Here is a 16,061-nt window from a genome sequence, read left to right as displayed (position 1 = left end):
ATTTTACTTGTTAAGCAGAGTGGTTAACTCCCAAGCTTTCCCCTTGCTGATCAGCAATTAAATGATGTAAATAACTTTAAAACTCAAATGACTCAACAAAAATTTTTAAATATCAAAATTCCAAATATTATCATTTTCTTTCCAATTTTTTCTCTCTATGTAAAGTAGTAGTTGTTTATATTAATTTTGAGGTAAGGAAGATTCATTTTCTACTTAGAGTTATTATCCAGGTAGTAACTGCCATATTTCTAAATGATATGCTTTGTAATCATCCTTGTTCTTTAATCTTAAATATTTATTGATTTGTCCAATGCAAGCAGGTATTTAACCCTTACCCCCCCACACACATATGCACACAGCCTAACCCAATCCAATATCTAATGCCAATGTCATAATTATGGTTTAATCAAGAGTTCTTATTGATGTTACATGATTTTGTAGCTTTTATTTCCAGCTGAACATGTGATTATAAGGTCATGTGATTATATTCTTTCACTTGGTTGTATTTTGTTTCCCTGGAGTTATTTATAACTTCCTTCTTGCTTGTTCAGTTTGTTAAGTGTATCTATCATTCATATTTAGAGTTTTCCATGAAACTGCACATACTGAAAACTGTCAATGCATTGGGTAAAATTTCAGTCCTCTTACTGCTTGGACATTTTCCACTTGGCCTTATTAAGCTTTTCCTAAGCTGCTTCTCTGCTGTCATCCTAGGTCGTCTGATTACTACTAGCCTAGGAATTCCCTTCACCTCTGTCTTGGTTCTGGTGTCACTGGGTATCTCATCATCAGGAATCATCTTTCTGGTCCCCTCTTTATTTAGTGGAGTACATCCTCCATTAGTTTCTTGAAATAAGGTGTTTATAAGACTTTTTTGAGTGTTATCTTACTAGACAGTTCCAATTCATTAAAATTTGGACTATGTACAGAACTAGACTGGTAGTCACTTTCCTTCCATGTTCTTTCAGAACACAAACGTTGGAAAACAAACAAATTAACGCACTTTGTTTCCAAACAATGTCAAAGTCTGGAGGGGAAAATGAAAAAGAAAATAAGCAAGTATAATAAACTGTGATAAATGTCATAGTTAAGTGCTATGGGAGTATGACATTAACACCTATTTCTAATAAGAACTGATTTTTATAAATGGCTTAAGATATGCTTAGCTTCCATAGATAAGTTTTACAATATCTTGAACCATTTTATTCTCTTACCAATAATATATAAATGTTCCAGCTATCCTAACATTTACTATTACAAGTTTTCTAAATTTTAGCCATTCAGACAAATATGTCATAGTATATCATTGTGGGATTAATTTGCATTTCCCTGATGCATAGATGTTGGTAAAGGCAACAGGGAGGAAGGATGGAGGGAGAGGGAGACACTACAGGCATGCAGAGGGACTAACACATACAAGAACATACTAGAGGTCACAATGTATTTGGGAAATCAAGAGTATGACAAGAGATTGGGCAAGAGAAAACCCAAAGAGACAAATAATAAGAGTGTGAGTTGCATAACACCCTAGAAGTTCTAACTCTTCATAAAATCATCAGAAAGCTAGTCATAAAAGGTCGTCTTAAAGTAAGAAATAAGTATGATCAGAACTATAGTTAAATATTTATTCTGACAATATTATGGAAGACAAGTAGAAAGAAGCACTACTGAAAGAAACAACAGGGTAAAAAGGACACTGGATCCCGAACAGAGCAGTAGAACCAAAAGTGAACAGAAAAGACAGTTTTAGGAGATATGTGAACAAGAAAATCAACAGTATTGGTTGGACAAGAGAGTTGAGGAGCAAGGAACATGGTATACCATCCTAGCAAATGGTTAGGGGGTGATAGATTTACTAAAGTGGCGGATATGAAATATAGGAAGTAGTAGTAGAACATCCTGTCTGACAGATGTATTTTCCTCGTACACCCCATACATCTACCCAAGAAACAAAGCAGGGTTCCTGTAGGTCTGATATTCCCTGGCCTTCGAAAAGAGTTGGGAGGATTTTATTTTAAAAAACTAAGTTCAGGGGCTGGGAAGGTGGCTTAGTGGTAGAGCGCTTGCCTTGCATGCATAAGGCTCTAGGTTTGATTCCTTAGCACAACATAAGCAGAAAAAGCTGGAAGTGGCGCTGTGGCTCAAGTGGTAGAGCACTCTTCAGCTCAAGGACAGCACCCAGGCCCAGAGTTCGAGCCCCACGACCAACAAAGGAAAAAAAAAAGCTAAGTTCATAGTTAAAAGAAGAGAAAGAGCCCTGAAAGTTGACTGAAGAATGTATATGAAATGCCATGGCCTTTATGTGAGGCAAAAGGACTCACTGAGGCAAATTTTGCATAAATGAAGAGGGCTTCTGTAAGAGATTTCACTTGATTGCTTCTATATTGGTACAAGTTGGTAAAGACTGGGAGTTAAAGGAAACACTGCTTGCTGGGCTCTGGTGGCTCACGTCTATGATCCTAGCTACTTAAGAGGCTAAGATCTAAGGATAATAGTTCAAAGCCACCCCAGGCAGGAAAGTTCATGAGACTCTTAGGTTCCAATTGACCACACAAAAACTAAAAGTGTAGCTATTGCTCAAGTGGTAAAGTGCGTGCTAGACTTTAGCAAATAATGCTCAGGAATAGCACCCAGGCTCTGAATTTGAGCTCCCGGACCAACACACATACACACACACACACACACACACACACACACACACACACACACACACAAACAGAGGTGACACTATGTACAGAAAGTCAGAAATAAAGATGCTGACCTCTGTAGACTACATTCTGATTATTGGCATATGTGGTGTAGTGAAAGGCACATAAAAGAATGTGCCAAATCTAGAGTTGTTTATGGATGAGAGGAGAAAAGAGTTGGGATGATGGGAAACATCAAAGCTTAGGAGTAAAAAAATGGAACTAGGGAAAACTGAAAAAGAATATCTAGAAAAGTAAGAGGGGACCAGAGCAAATGAGTTTCCTGAAGGAAATGACTAATATAGTCAAGCATTGGAAAGAAAAGTCAAATAGAATGAGTATTTGAAAACATCAGAAAGTCAATTGTGGCTTTATAGGAGCTTATTCTTTTTTAGAGGTAGAAATGAAGGAAATAGAGTGTGATCTCTAAAAATGATTACAAGTTTAAGGAGAGTAAGTTCCTTTTTTTGGTTGCTTTTGTTTTGTTTTTGTTTTTGTTTTGGTCATGGAGCTTGAACTCTGGGTCTGGGCACTGTCCCTCAGCTCTTCAGCTCAAGGCGAGTGCTCTACCACTTGAGCCACAGCACCACTTCCGGTTTTCTGGTGGTTAATTGGAGATCAGAGTCTCAAGGACTTTTCTGTCCTGGCTGACTCTGAAATGTAATACTCAGATCTCAGCTTCCTGAATAGCTAGGATTGCAGGAGTGAGCCACTGGCGCCAGCCTTGTTTCTTTAGTATAATAGAAGACATAACATGGTAAAGATGCCATTCAGAAGAAGCTCAAGGTAACTCAGAGATTGAAATAATAGAAAAGAAGAAACTAAGGAAAAACTGAAACCACCTAAGGAAGAAGAAATGGACAGCTATATCAACTGGGTTACAAACCTCAGAAAACAGTCTGTTGTATTTGGTATCTGGGTTTTTGTTGTTGTTGTTTGTTTACTTTTCTTGAGAATTCAGCTTATCTCCTAAGACATAAGCAAGAGTTCAAGATTCTGAGAATCAGAGAATATGGAGAATTGAAAATAGAGGTTTAAGCCTATATATTTGCAAACACCTGGCCATGATGGAAAGAAGCCAAATAAATTCTTTGAACCTCCTTCTCATCTCTACTAGGCTCATGGTCTCCACTGAATGGCCAGCCTACCAGTCACCTTATCCTCCTATTGGACAGGAGTATGCACAAAGCTGAAGAGAGTCAACACTATGAACACAGCTGTCAGTTAAGTGGGCCCCCAAAGTGCTTTCTCATAGTAGAAACTCTTTTAGGGAAAAACTTGATGTCTATTCATAGTTCAATGACATATACAGTTGTGCTATTGGAAGAGCTCTCTCTTTAGTTTTAGAGTTTTCAAGCACTCTTCTTCTTGGAGATTGACTTCACTACATAATAACTAACTGACAAAGTAGTGTTCAGAGACATACTATCTGTTAGATTGCCTTTCACATGATCACTTCCCTTTTCTATATTTCTCATTACTTTGAGTCATAAGTAGGAAAGAAAAGGACCATTAAGGAATTCTATATATCAGTTTTTAAGTCTACATCAAATTATAATCTCAAGTAATCAGACAATACAATTTTTTGTGCAGGTCTTGGGGCTTGAACTCAGCACCTGGGCAGTTTCTGAGCTTTTTTCACTCAAGGCTGGCATTCTACCTCTTGAGCCACAGCTCCACGTCTGGCTTTTTGGGGGATAATAAGAGGCTTACTTTCCTGCCTGGTCTGGCTTTGAACCATGATCCTCAGGCAACATGAGTTACTGGTAGCCGATCAGTGAATACAATTTTGAAAAAGCCAATCATTAATGAAGTTTGACATGTTTTATATGTTTTTATTTTATATGTTTGCTTTATATGTATGTGTTTTGTTCTTTTTTGGTGGAATTTATAAACATAGCTCAAACCAATTTACTCATTCTAGAAGCAATGGTACTTATAATTGAGCTACCCATGATTTTGGAAAGTCAAGTATAAGCATGGGCCATGGCTTTCATTAGTCATGGATTCCAGACATGTTGATTCACCTGAGCAGGAATCAGTGGGAGGATTCACTTTGACATAGTTAATAGACATAGTTAATAGGACATAGAGTTTGTTAGGAGATATAAAGTGGAATGAAAATATTTTAAAGCAGTGCATTTTTTAAAAACAAGCTTTTTTCAATGGTTCAGAAAATAGTACTTATTTTCATATCCTTAATGTGCTCAGTTTCATGATGACTTATAAAGTTTAGAGCAGTCTGCCAAAGATATCTAAGTAGAGCAAAAGCAGGGAGAAAATTACCAAGCATGATGTTGACAATTAAAGATACCTTTGCATCACTTAAAAATAATACCATTGCCTTTGTTGTCAACAAACACTATGTACCATTTCATTATCATGTTATTATTCAAGTAATGGAGTTGCTGTGTCTGTCCACTGGGGATGAAGAAAATCTCGCCATCATTACTAAAAATTTTCAAGTAAGGTGATGTTCATCTATTTGGAAACACCTTGCATGCTTTCTGAATACTTGAGATCATTCTTAAATACTTTTTTTACCCTATACAAGCAAAGGCCAAAGTTAACTCATTAACTTTAGTTAATACCTAAATTTTTATGAATCATTGGGATATGGAATTTGTGTTTCTGCCTCAGTCTTATACTTCCAGTTGCTAATAGAGACTGTATGTGTGTGCAAGAGAGACAGAGAGAGACAGGCAGATAGGAGGATCAAAGTCCAGACTGTCCAGGACATAAATCAAGACTTTAATCTCAAAAATAAACAAAACTAAAAGGGCAATGGCTTTCAGAGAATGATGAATAAAAAAATCAAGGAGCTACAATTGTTCATTCATTGTTTCCCTAAGCAACCACCAAGTTTATACAAGACAACAATCACTATGTCATAACAATTTCCTGGCTAAGTAAAAGCTACCATCAATAAGATATATCCCAATTTCAGATATGTTGAAGTATTTTTTAATCTATGTTACCTATGTAGTTTAAAATCTAAATGAAGAGAAGAATGACATGAAAAAAGGAGACATAAGGAGTATTCTAATGATTCAGACACAGATTACAGATCTAACAATGGGGCCAAAATAGATGGGTTGGATATGAGATACTCGTAGTAATTAGTAACTGGGTGCTAGTGACTCATGCTTGTAATCCTAGCCACTCAGGAAGCTGAGATCTACCTTCCCAAGGAAGCCCAGATAGAAAAATATATAAGATTCTTATCTCCAATTAATCGCCAAAAAGCCAGAAGTAGGGTGTGGTTCATGTGGTAGAGCACCATCCTTGACTGAAAAATGCTAAAGGAGTATTCAGGTCCTGAGTTCAAGCTCCAATCTAGCACAAAAAGTAAGTAAACAAACAAAAATTTTAAAATTAGCATCAGGAGATATTTGTACTGATAGAAGTCTAAGAATGAGGTATTAAAGAAATTCAGGTTCTAGATCATATATCTGGGTAGGAAACAAGGAAAGCATTTAGAGAAGGAAGTTTGGTTCTAGATACACTGAATATTAAGCCTTCATCTGACATCTGGAGTCTGAGGTAGGTGGGTCTGCATAAACCTGTGGCTTAGAAGGGTTGACTCTTCAGAATATAACAATTTAAGACAGGCTTGTCTATGGAACTGCATAAAATTATCCATCAACAACCCATTGAATTAAAATCAAAGCCAAATCCAAGCAAAGAAGTGTTATTTTTCTTTTTTCTGTAGCTGGAGTAATGGAAAAGGGATTTATTAAAAAATATTAAATGGTTTACATAGATAGCTAATGAAAAAAGACTCAATTCTAGGCTCTGAGAAGCAATTTTCAAAGTTACACTGCCTAACTGAGCTTCTGCTTCTAAAATGATAAGGGATCCACAAAGTCAAAAGCCACTTGACTCATCAGAAAAGAACATTGCAGCTGCCTGCTTTGACACCATGTCATGTCTGCAAGCATCCAACAGCACAGAACATAACCCTAGGCCTTGATCCCTTCTTCCCAAGTTGGCTAATTCTCATTAGGTGGAACTGACTGTAGACCAGAAACTTCTGCCATCTCAAAAATGTTTTACTTATTTTTATATTTGCCCTTTTTGTCAAACCTTCTATTTTCCACATATTAAGAGGAAGCCGAATTAAATTATATTATGACTAAGCCAAGCCACACTATCTACCATGGAATCAAACCAGAACCTTGGGGAAGATGAAAACTCAAAGAGTTTATCTGTTTATTTGATAGACTTACCAAAAAACAGCTGGACACAATGGCACATGCCTGTAATCCCAGCCATTTATGAGATGTGAGTAGGAGGATCATGGCTCAAGGCTAGCCCGGACAAACTTAGCAGGAGAAACATACTATCTGAAAACAAACTGAAAGCAAAAGGGTTGGGGATATGTGGCTCAAGTGGTAAAGCACATGCCTAGCAAGCTTGAGACCCTGAAGTCAATCCGTGGTACAAACCAATCCACCCCTCCCAAATTCTCTGGTGTTCTTGGTAAGAGCAATTTTAGTGAAGTGGTTAAGGAAAAAAATGTTTATTTAAGAAATAAAAGGCTGTTATTTCAAGGAATTTATTATTGACATAGTTAAGGGCCTAAATACCCTGATCTGTGTGTTTGTGATAAAAGTAACTTCACCTCTGTTTTGAATCTGGGTTTTCTCCAAGTACCTCCAAGGTATTGAAGTTTGGGGGTGCTAAGCTGTTTCCCAGTTTATCACTTATAGCTTTTTTTCAAATAGAGAGCAGCTCACATAACAAATAAAAGTATTGTCTTTATTAATGGTAAAGTAAGAATGAAGAAAATATGCTCAGTAATAGCAGCCAGCCAAAACGGCCACATTGTATGTGATTCTATTATATGAATGCCCAAAATAAGCAAATCTACAAAGGGAAAAATAGCAGATTAGTGTTTTCCTAAGGTTGGAGGCAACAGAATTTTGGAGGGTAATAGCTAAGGGGTTTCTTTTTGTGGTGATGAAAATGTTCTAAAATTGATTGTGATATTGGTTGTAAAACTCTGAAAAAGGCTCTTTAAATGGATGAATTATTTTTGGATTACATCTCAAAAAGGATGTGTGTGGTCTCTTTAAATTGAGTAAAAGACATGCACGTCAGTATAAATAGGTTCATCCACTAAATTTTTTTTTAAAAAAGCAGAGGAAATTCTCAACTGAAAACATCTAATTTCTCATGAAAATAGAAGGTGAGCTCATCTTCCAGGAAAAGGAGTTTATAATCATATGTTGATGCATCTGAGCAAATTCTGCAGACGTGGTACAGTTTCAGGGAATACCAGGTTCTAAAGGGTCACATGAGAGTGGGTGGCTAAGGGGAAGAGTGAGGTACAAGAAGTCACAAGCTTGTACACATTACAAGCATGTGTCACACTATGTCCAGGAATTACCTCCCTTGCTAGCTCTGTATCAGAGAGGATTAAGATATCAGTACAACTTAAAATCTTAGAAATTGTCACTGTCTTTGTCCTAGGTAATTTTTATTTTTGTTCCATTAAACTCAGAAATAAGTATGTGAATGTACAAGGAGATCGTTATACAAGTTATACTTCTTACTATGGAGGATATAAGGGAAGAAACAGAAAAAGAGATGTTTTTCAATGCATTATAATTATACAAAGAATATATAAAATACTTAGGAGAACATGCTTCTAGAACTTTAGAAACAAAATTATGAATATATAAAACAATAAATAAGATATTAAGCACCTTTATCTACTGATTCAAGAACATGACCCCCACGAACCATCTTTGCAATCCAAAGGCCCATAATCAGAGGGATGATTTCTGAGAATCCCAAAGGCTCTTTGCTCTCTGGGACTCCCAAAGGCTCTTTGCTCTCATGCCACCCCTGATCCAGAGGACTTGCTCAGGTTCCAAATGACCTTTCCACAGAAACCACCATTGTCGCTCACCTCTGGGGTTGCCCATCCCCAAATACATTTGAGATTTCAGAATAATTTCTCTAACTCCATTGTTCTCAACTAGACCCTTTCTATTAAGATATAAAATAACAGAATTCAAGAACAATGGGAAATAGTCTAGTTAAATTGAGTATAAAGGAATTTTTTTTTTTTGGCAGGGCGAGTCGGTCATGAGGCTTGAACTCTGGGCTTGGGTGTTGTCCCTGAGCTCTTCAGCTCAAGGCAAGCACTCTACCACTTGAGCCACAGCGCCACTTCCAGATTTCTGGTGGTTTATTGGAGGTAAGAGTCTCATAGACTTTGCTGCCTGGGCTGGCTTTGAGCTGTGATCCTCAGATCTCAGCCTCCTGAGTAGCTAGGATTACCAGTGTGAGCCACCAGCGCCTGGCATATAAAAGAATTTAATAAAAGGAATTGGGTGACTATAAGTTAAGCAAAGTGGATGGAGGACGCAGCTCTAGGTTGGCTTTCAGAAATAAGTCCCAGAACAATGCAGTGACTTAGTAACAATGCCAATTATTGGCCCTGCAACAATCGGAATGGTGAGGATGAGTAGGCTGACACAAGAACTATTGAGTTCAGGAGCCTACATGCGTAGCTATGATCCATGGATCAGAAAGGACTTGTACTGCACCACACCAGGTGCATCTCAATGGCCATTAGTGAATGTCTAGAGCTATTTCAGAGATCCCTCAAGATTTTGGAGAGACTTCGAGACTTCTTTGGAAGAGACTTCATTAGAAAAGAGGTGGCTTCTGTTTCACTCTGCTTTCTACATTTAAACCAAAGTGTATATAATAAATTCATTCTGAAGAATCAGGGAAATATGGTTTCTAGATGCCCAGTCTCTACAGTACAAGATGACACCCAAAATAAGGGCTAGAAATACACACACACACACACACACACACACACACACACACACACACACACACACACACACACACACACACACACACTGCTCAAAAGATTTCTGGTCCTTTTAGTTTTGTGAAAAATTTTGAAACACCTTAATAGAAAACAAACTTGAAACAAAATAAATGAGAAACATGGAAAATTAGAGATTTGATCTCAGGCTTTGCCTTTGCCTGGCAAGCACTCTACCACTGAAAACATACCTCAACATTTTCTTGCTTTAGTTTGTTTTTAGATAGGCTCTCAAACTCTTTGCCTAGAATAGACTGTAACAACAATCCTCTCTATGTCTGCCTTCAAAGTATCTGGGATCATAGGTGTGGCCATCACTCCAGACCCAATATTATAGTATTGATCCATAGCCTCATAGTTCATTCTTGGATCAACACTGTATGTTGCCATTACTTTTTTTTTTTTAATTTTTTTATTGTAAAGATACTATACAGAGGGTTACAGTTACATGAGTGAGGTAATGAGTACACTTCCTCTTGAACATTGTTAACCCCTCCATTGTTTTCCCCCTACCATCCCCTCCCTCCCTCCCTTCCCCGAGGTTCTTTTTTTTTTTTTTTTTTTTGATTGTGATTAAGTGATTACTTAATTTCCGGAAATTCACAGTATTGTGGAATAATGATGCTCATTTAAAGTCACAAGTTCATTCTAACTTTCCTGGAGCAAATTGTCTATCACAGTCTGTAATATATAACGGTGCTCACATGTTATATACCATATATGTGATCAGCAGCATGGGGATATTTGGTAGTGGTTCAACCAGATGAGTGGGAGTTCTTTGTTTCTTAAGTCCTGTTAGTTTTGTCATATCACCTAACATTTTGGATTTATCATCCACTTATCAGGGAGACCATGTACTGTTTGTCTCTTCGTTCTTGGCTTACCTCGCTCAACATGATTCCTTCTAGCTCCATCCATTTCCCCGCAAATGCCATTATTTTGTCATTTCTAATGGCTGCATAGTATTCCATTGTGTATAGATACCACAATTTTTGGATCCATTCATCTGTGGTGGGGCATCTAGGTTGTTTCCATATCCTAGCTATTGCGAACAGTGCTGCAATAAACATGGAGGTGCACATGTCCTTGTATATTGGTTCCTGTTGTTCAGGGTAGATGCCTAGAAGTGGTATGACTGGGTCATAAGGGAGGTCAATCTTTAGCTTTCTAAGGACCCTCCAGACTGCTTTCCAAAGTGGTTGTATAAGTGTACATTCCCACCAGCAGTGTAATAGCATTCCTCGTTCTCCACATCCCCTCCAGCATTTGTCGTTGGCTGATTTGTGGATGTGGGACATTCTGACTGGGGTAAGGTGGTATCTCAGGGTTGTCTTTATTTGCATTTCCTTCACCACCAGGGATGATGAACATTTCCTCATGTGTTTCTTTGCCATTTTTATTTCTTCATTTGAGAAGTCCCTCTTTAGTTCCCTTGCCCATTTAGTAATTGGTTTATTAGGTTTGGGAGGGATTCGTTTCTTGAGTTCCCTGTATATTCAGGATGTTAACCCCTTGTCTGATATATTGCTGGTAAATATTTTTTTCCCAATTAGTTGGTTGTCTTTCTAGCTTGGTTGCAATAGCTTTATCTGTGCAGAAGCTTTTTATTTTAAGGTAGTCCCATTTGTCGAGTCTCTCTCCAACTTGTTGTGACCCTGGGACTCTGTTCAGGAAGTTCCTTCCTGTGCCTATTAGTTCAAGTGTCTCTCCTACTCTGTCCTGCAGTAGTTTCAGAGATTCAGGTTTAATGTTAAGGTCTTTAATCCATTTTGAGTTGATGTTGGTGCATGGTGATAGGCTGGGGTCCACTTTTAGTTTTCTGCATGTGGCTGCCCAGTTTTCCCAGCACCAGCGGTTGAAGAGGCTGTGTTTCTTCCATTGTATGTCTTTGGCTCCTTTGTCGAATATCAGCTGGCTGTAGGCCTGTGGATTTATTTCTGGATCTTCTATTCTGTTCCATTGGTCTTCGGGTCTGTTTTTGTGCCAGTACCATGCTGTCTTTGTTATTATAGCTCTGTAGTAGAGTTTGAAGTTCGGCATGGATAGCCCTCCCATATTGTCTTTATCCCCTAGAATTGTTTTGGCTATTCTAGGTCTTTTGTTGTTCCATATGAATTTTTGGACTGTTTTCTGTATTTCAGTGATGTACGTCATTGGGATTTTAATAGGAATTGCGTTGAATTTGTATATTAGTTTTGGAAGTATTACCATCTTTACTATATTAAGTCGGCCTATCCAGGAGCATGGGAGGTCTTTCCATTTCCTAGTGTCTTCTGCAATTTCTTTCTTTAACTTTTTATAGTTCTCATTAAATAGTTCTTTTACATCTTTGGTTAGGTTAATTCCTAAATATTTTATTTGTCAGGAGGTTATTGTGAATGGGGTTGCTCCCTTTATTTCCCTCTCTTCCTGTACATTATCAGTGTATAGGAAGGCAACTGATTTTTGTGGGTTTATTTTGTATCCTGCTATTTTGCCGAAGTGATTTATGATTTCTAAGAGTTTGGGGATGGAGTTTTTGGGATTGTGGAGGTATAGTATCATGTTGTCTGCAAAAAGGGATAGTTTAACTTCTTCTTTCCCTATGCAGATCCCTTTAATGTATTTTTCTTGCCTTATTGCCCTGGCTAAGGGTTCTAGGACTATATTGAAGAGGAGTGGAGACAGTGGGCATCCTTGCCTTGTTCCTGATTTTAGGAGAATTGGTTGTAGCTTTTCCCCATTAAGTATAATATTGGCTATTGGTCTGTCATAAATGGCTTTTATTGTTTTTAGAAATGTTCCTTCTATTCCTATTTTCTCCAGAGCTTTTAGCATGAATGAATGTTGAATTTTGTCAAAGGCCTTTTCTGCATCTGTGGCGATAATCATGTGATTCTTGACCTGGGCTCTGTTGATATGTTGGATTACATTTATTGACTTACGTATGTTAAACCATCCCTGTGTCTCTGGGATGAAGCCTACCTGGTCATAGTGAATTATTTTTTTTTATGTGTTTCTGGATTCTGTTAGCTAGAATCTTGTTAAGGATCTTTGCATCTGTGTTCATCAAGGAGATTGGCCTGTAATTCTCCTTTTTGGTTGGGTCTTTGCCTGGTTTGGGGATGAGTGTGATATTGGCTTCGTAGAATGAGTTTGGGATAGCTCCCTCCTTCTCTGTTTCTCTGAAGAGCTTGAAGAGTATGGGTATTAGTTCTTGTTTAAAGGTCTTATAGAATTCTGCTGTGAATCCATCTGGTCCTGGGCTTTTTTTTGTTGGAAGACTTTTGATAGCTTCCTGTATCTCATTATAGGATATTGGCTTATTTAATTGGTTAACTTCTTTGCTCAGTTTGGGCAACTTGTATTTCTCTAAAAATGCATCCATTTCTGCCCGATTTTCTTCCTTTAGAGAGTATAGCTTTTGAAAGTAGTCTGTTAGAATTGTTTGGATATCTTGGGTACGTGTTGTGATGTTTCCTGTGGCATCCTTAATCCTATTAATATGGGTTTCCTCTCTTCTTTTTTTAATTAATCTAGCCAATGGGCCATCAATTTTGTTTATTTTTTCAAAGACCCAGCTTTTTGTTTGGTTTATTTTGGTTATGGTTTTCTGATTTTCTAATTGGTTAATCTCTGCTTTTAATTTGGTTATCTGGCTTCGTCTAGTAGCTTTAGGTCCCATTTTTTCTTGTTTTTCTAGCTGTTTTAATTGCAACATGAGATTATTTACTTGGTCTGTCTCCATTCTCTTGATGTGGGCACTCAGTGAGGGCAATAAATTTGCCCCTCAGGACTGCTTTTGCTGTGTCCCACAAGTTTCTTTGTGAGGTGTTTTCATTTTCATTGAGTTGTAGGAAATGCTTTATTTCTTCTCTGATCTCTTCTGTTATCCAGGCATTGTTAAGGAGTGTGCTGTTCAATTTCCATGTATTAGAGAAATTTCTGCGGTATGCTTTGTTATTGAGAGCTAGCTTGATTCCACTGTGGTCAGATAGGATACAGGGGATTATGTCGATCCCTTTGTATTTGCTTAAGTTCCTTGCATGAACTATGATATGGTCTATTTTGGAGAAAGTTCCGTGAGCTGCTGAGAAGAATGTGTACTGTGTTGTTTTAGGGTGAAATACTCGGTAGATGTCAGTTAATTCCGCTTGAAGTATGGCCTCTCTTAATTCGGTAGCTTCTTTGCCAATCCTCTGGTTGGTAGACCTGTCCTTTGGTGAGAGTGGTGTGTTAAAGTCTCCTAGTATTATCGTATTGGGATCTATTTTATTCTGTAAGTTTGAGAGCATTTGTTTGACATATCTGGGTGCACCAATATTTGGGGCATATAAGTTGATGATGGTTATATCCTCCTCTTGGATTGTTCCCTTTATTAATATGTAGTGTCCGTCCTTGTCTTTCTGTACTGATTTTAATGAAAAGTTTATTTTGTCAGATATCAGGATAGCTACACCTGCTTTCTTACTGGGGGCGTTTGATTGGTAGATCCTTTTCCACCCCTTCACTCTGAGTTTGTTTGTATGTTTGGCTGAGAGGTGGGTCTCCTGAAGGCAACAGATGGATGGGTCTTGTTTTCTGATCCAGTCCTCAGTTCGTTTTCTTTTAATTGGCGAATTCAGCCCATTTATATTAAGAGAAAGTATAGAGAGATGCATTGTTGTCCCTGCCATTCCGTTTTCCTAAGTTTTTCTTTTTTCCTTTCCTCCTGTGCTTGCTCAGTTAGACTTTGAGTAACCCCTGTTTGGGGTAGGCCCCAGTTCCTGGCTGCTTTCTTCAGGTTGTGTCCCCCCTCTTAGAATTCTTTGTAATGCTGGCTTAATGTTTATGTATTCATTTAGTTTTTCTTTGCTATTAAAAGTTTTCAGTTCTCCATCGAATGTGAATGCTAGCTTTGCCGGGTATATCTGGGTTGGCAGTTATTGGCTCTCAGGGCTCGTATGGTGCTTTCCCAGGCTTTTCTTGCATTCATTGTTTGTGTGGAGAGATCTGCAGTGATTCTTATTTTTTTCCCGTTGTAGTATAGCTCCTTCTTCATTTTTGCTGCATGCAGGATTGTTTCCTTATTATTCAGCTCTATCATTTTTACTATAATGTGTCTAGAAGTGTTTCTCCTGGGGTCTTGCTTGTTGGGTGTTCGATAAGCTTTTGTGATGTAGTTAAGATGGTCGTTTTTGAGGTGGGGAAAATTTTCATTGATTATCTTGTTAAATAGGTGTTGCATTCCCTTGCTCTGGAATTCCTCACCTTCGTCCACTCCAATTATGCAAAGGTTAAATTTTTTAGCATTATCTGCTTGCTCTTGAATTTCCCTTTGGTTTAATTTGAGTGATTTTTCCATATCTGTCACTTTTTGGTCCAGTTGGTGTATTCTGTCTTCTGTATCTGACACTCTACCTTCCATTTCATTCACTCTGTTGACAGTGGCTTCTATTGTGGTTTGCATGGAGGAAATGGATCCCTTTATGGATTCAATGTTGGTTCTCAGAGTACTGATCTCACCTCTCAATGAGGTATGCATTACCTCTAATTTGGCGTTTATCTCACTTCTTACTGAGGTTTGTGCAGCTTCTATTTTTGCATACATCTCTTGTTTGATACCCTGTATCTCTTTGGATAGTTCATCCTTGTGCTCTTTCAATTTCTGATCAATTTCTCGCTTTATTTCTTGAGTCATTGCCTCCAGCAACCCTTGGAAGTAGCCTCTGTCTTCCATTCCTGCTTTGCTCCCACTGGGGCTCTCCCCTGTGTGGCTGCTGGCTTTTGAGGTGAGCTTGCTGTCCTGGGTGGTGGTAAACCTTGTGATTTTTCTCTGTGATTTTCGCATGGAGGTTCAGGAGACTGCTCTTCAATTTTGTTTTGGTGTGTCTGTCTTTGCTTGGTTGCTGATTCTGTATTGGTAGAGAGAGTCTGTGCCTGATCTGGGTTCTGTTGGGAGCCTATTTCCAGCTGCTATTCTGACTTACTTAGGATTCTCAGCTCTCTGCTGTAGATTGCTGGCAGTTCCCGCCTTTGGAAGGGTTGAGCAGCCTAGACTGCTTGTGTTTGCTCCTACGGGTGCTCTTGTGAAGAACAGATGCTCTGGATGCACTCTCCCAAATACTGGAGTCTGCTATGGGCTCCTGATGTGTTTTTGTTTGTTTGTTTGGGGCTGGTTGTGGGCTTGAACTCTAGGTTTGGGTGCTGTCCCTCAGCTTTTCAGCTCAAGGCTGGCACCCTACCATTTGAGCCACAGCACCACTTCTGACCCTTTTTGCTTTTGTGATGCTGAGGAATCAGATCCAGGGCCTCATACATCCAAGACTATCACTCTATTGCTGAGCCGCCTTAACAGTCTGAGCTCCTGCTTACTATCAGGTGCTGGCAGCCTGTGTTGCCCAATTCCCAGTCTAGGGTATATGGGTGGAGTTTTAGTGGGGTTTGGGCTTCTCTTGTCCTGGGCCTCCAGGTCTTTTGTTGTCACAGGCGTGCTTCCCGGGGAGTGTTGTTTCCTGGTTTTCTCCCCTCTGTTGAGGCGTATGCTCAGCTTTTTACTTCAG

The sequence above is a fragment of the Dipodomys merriami genome, unplaced genomic scaffold, assembly GCF_024711535.1.
Source record: "Dipodomys merriami isolate MVZ:Mamm:240054 unplaced genomic scaffold, mDipMer1.0.p SCAF_5, whole genome shotgun sequence".
Classification (NCBI taxonomy): Eukaryota; Metazoa; Chordata; class Mammalia; order Rodentia; family Heteromyidae; genus Dipodomys; species Dipodomys merriami.
Note: the sequence above shows the minus strand (reverse complement) of the source record.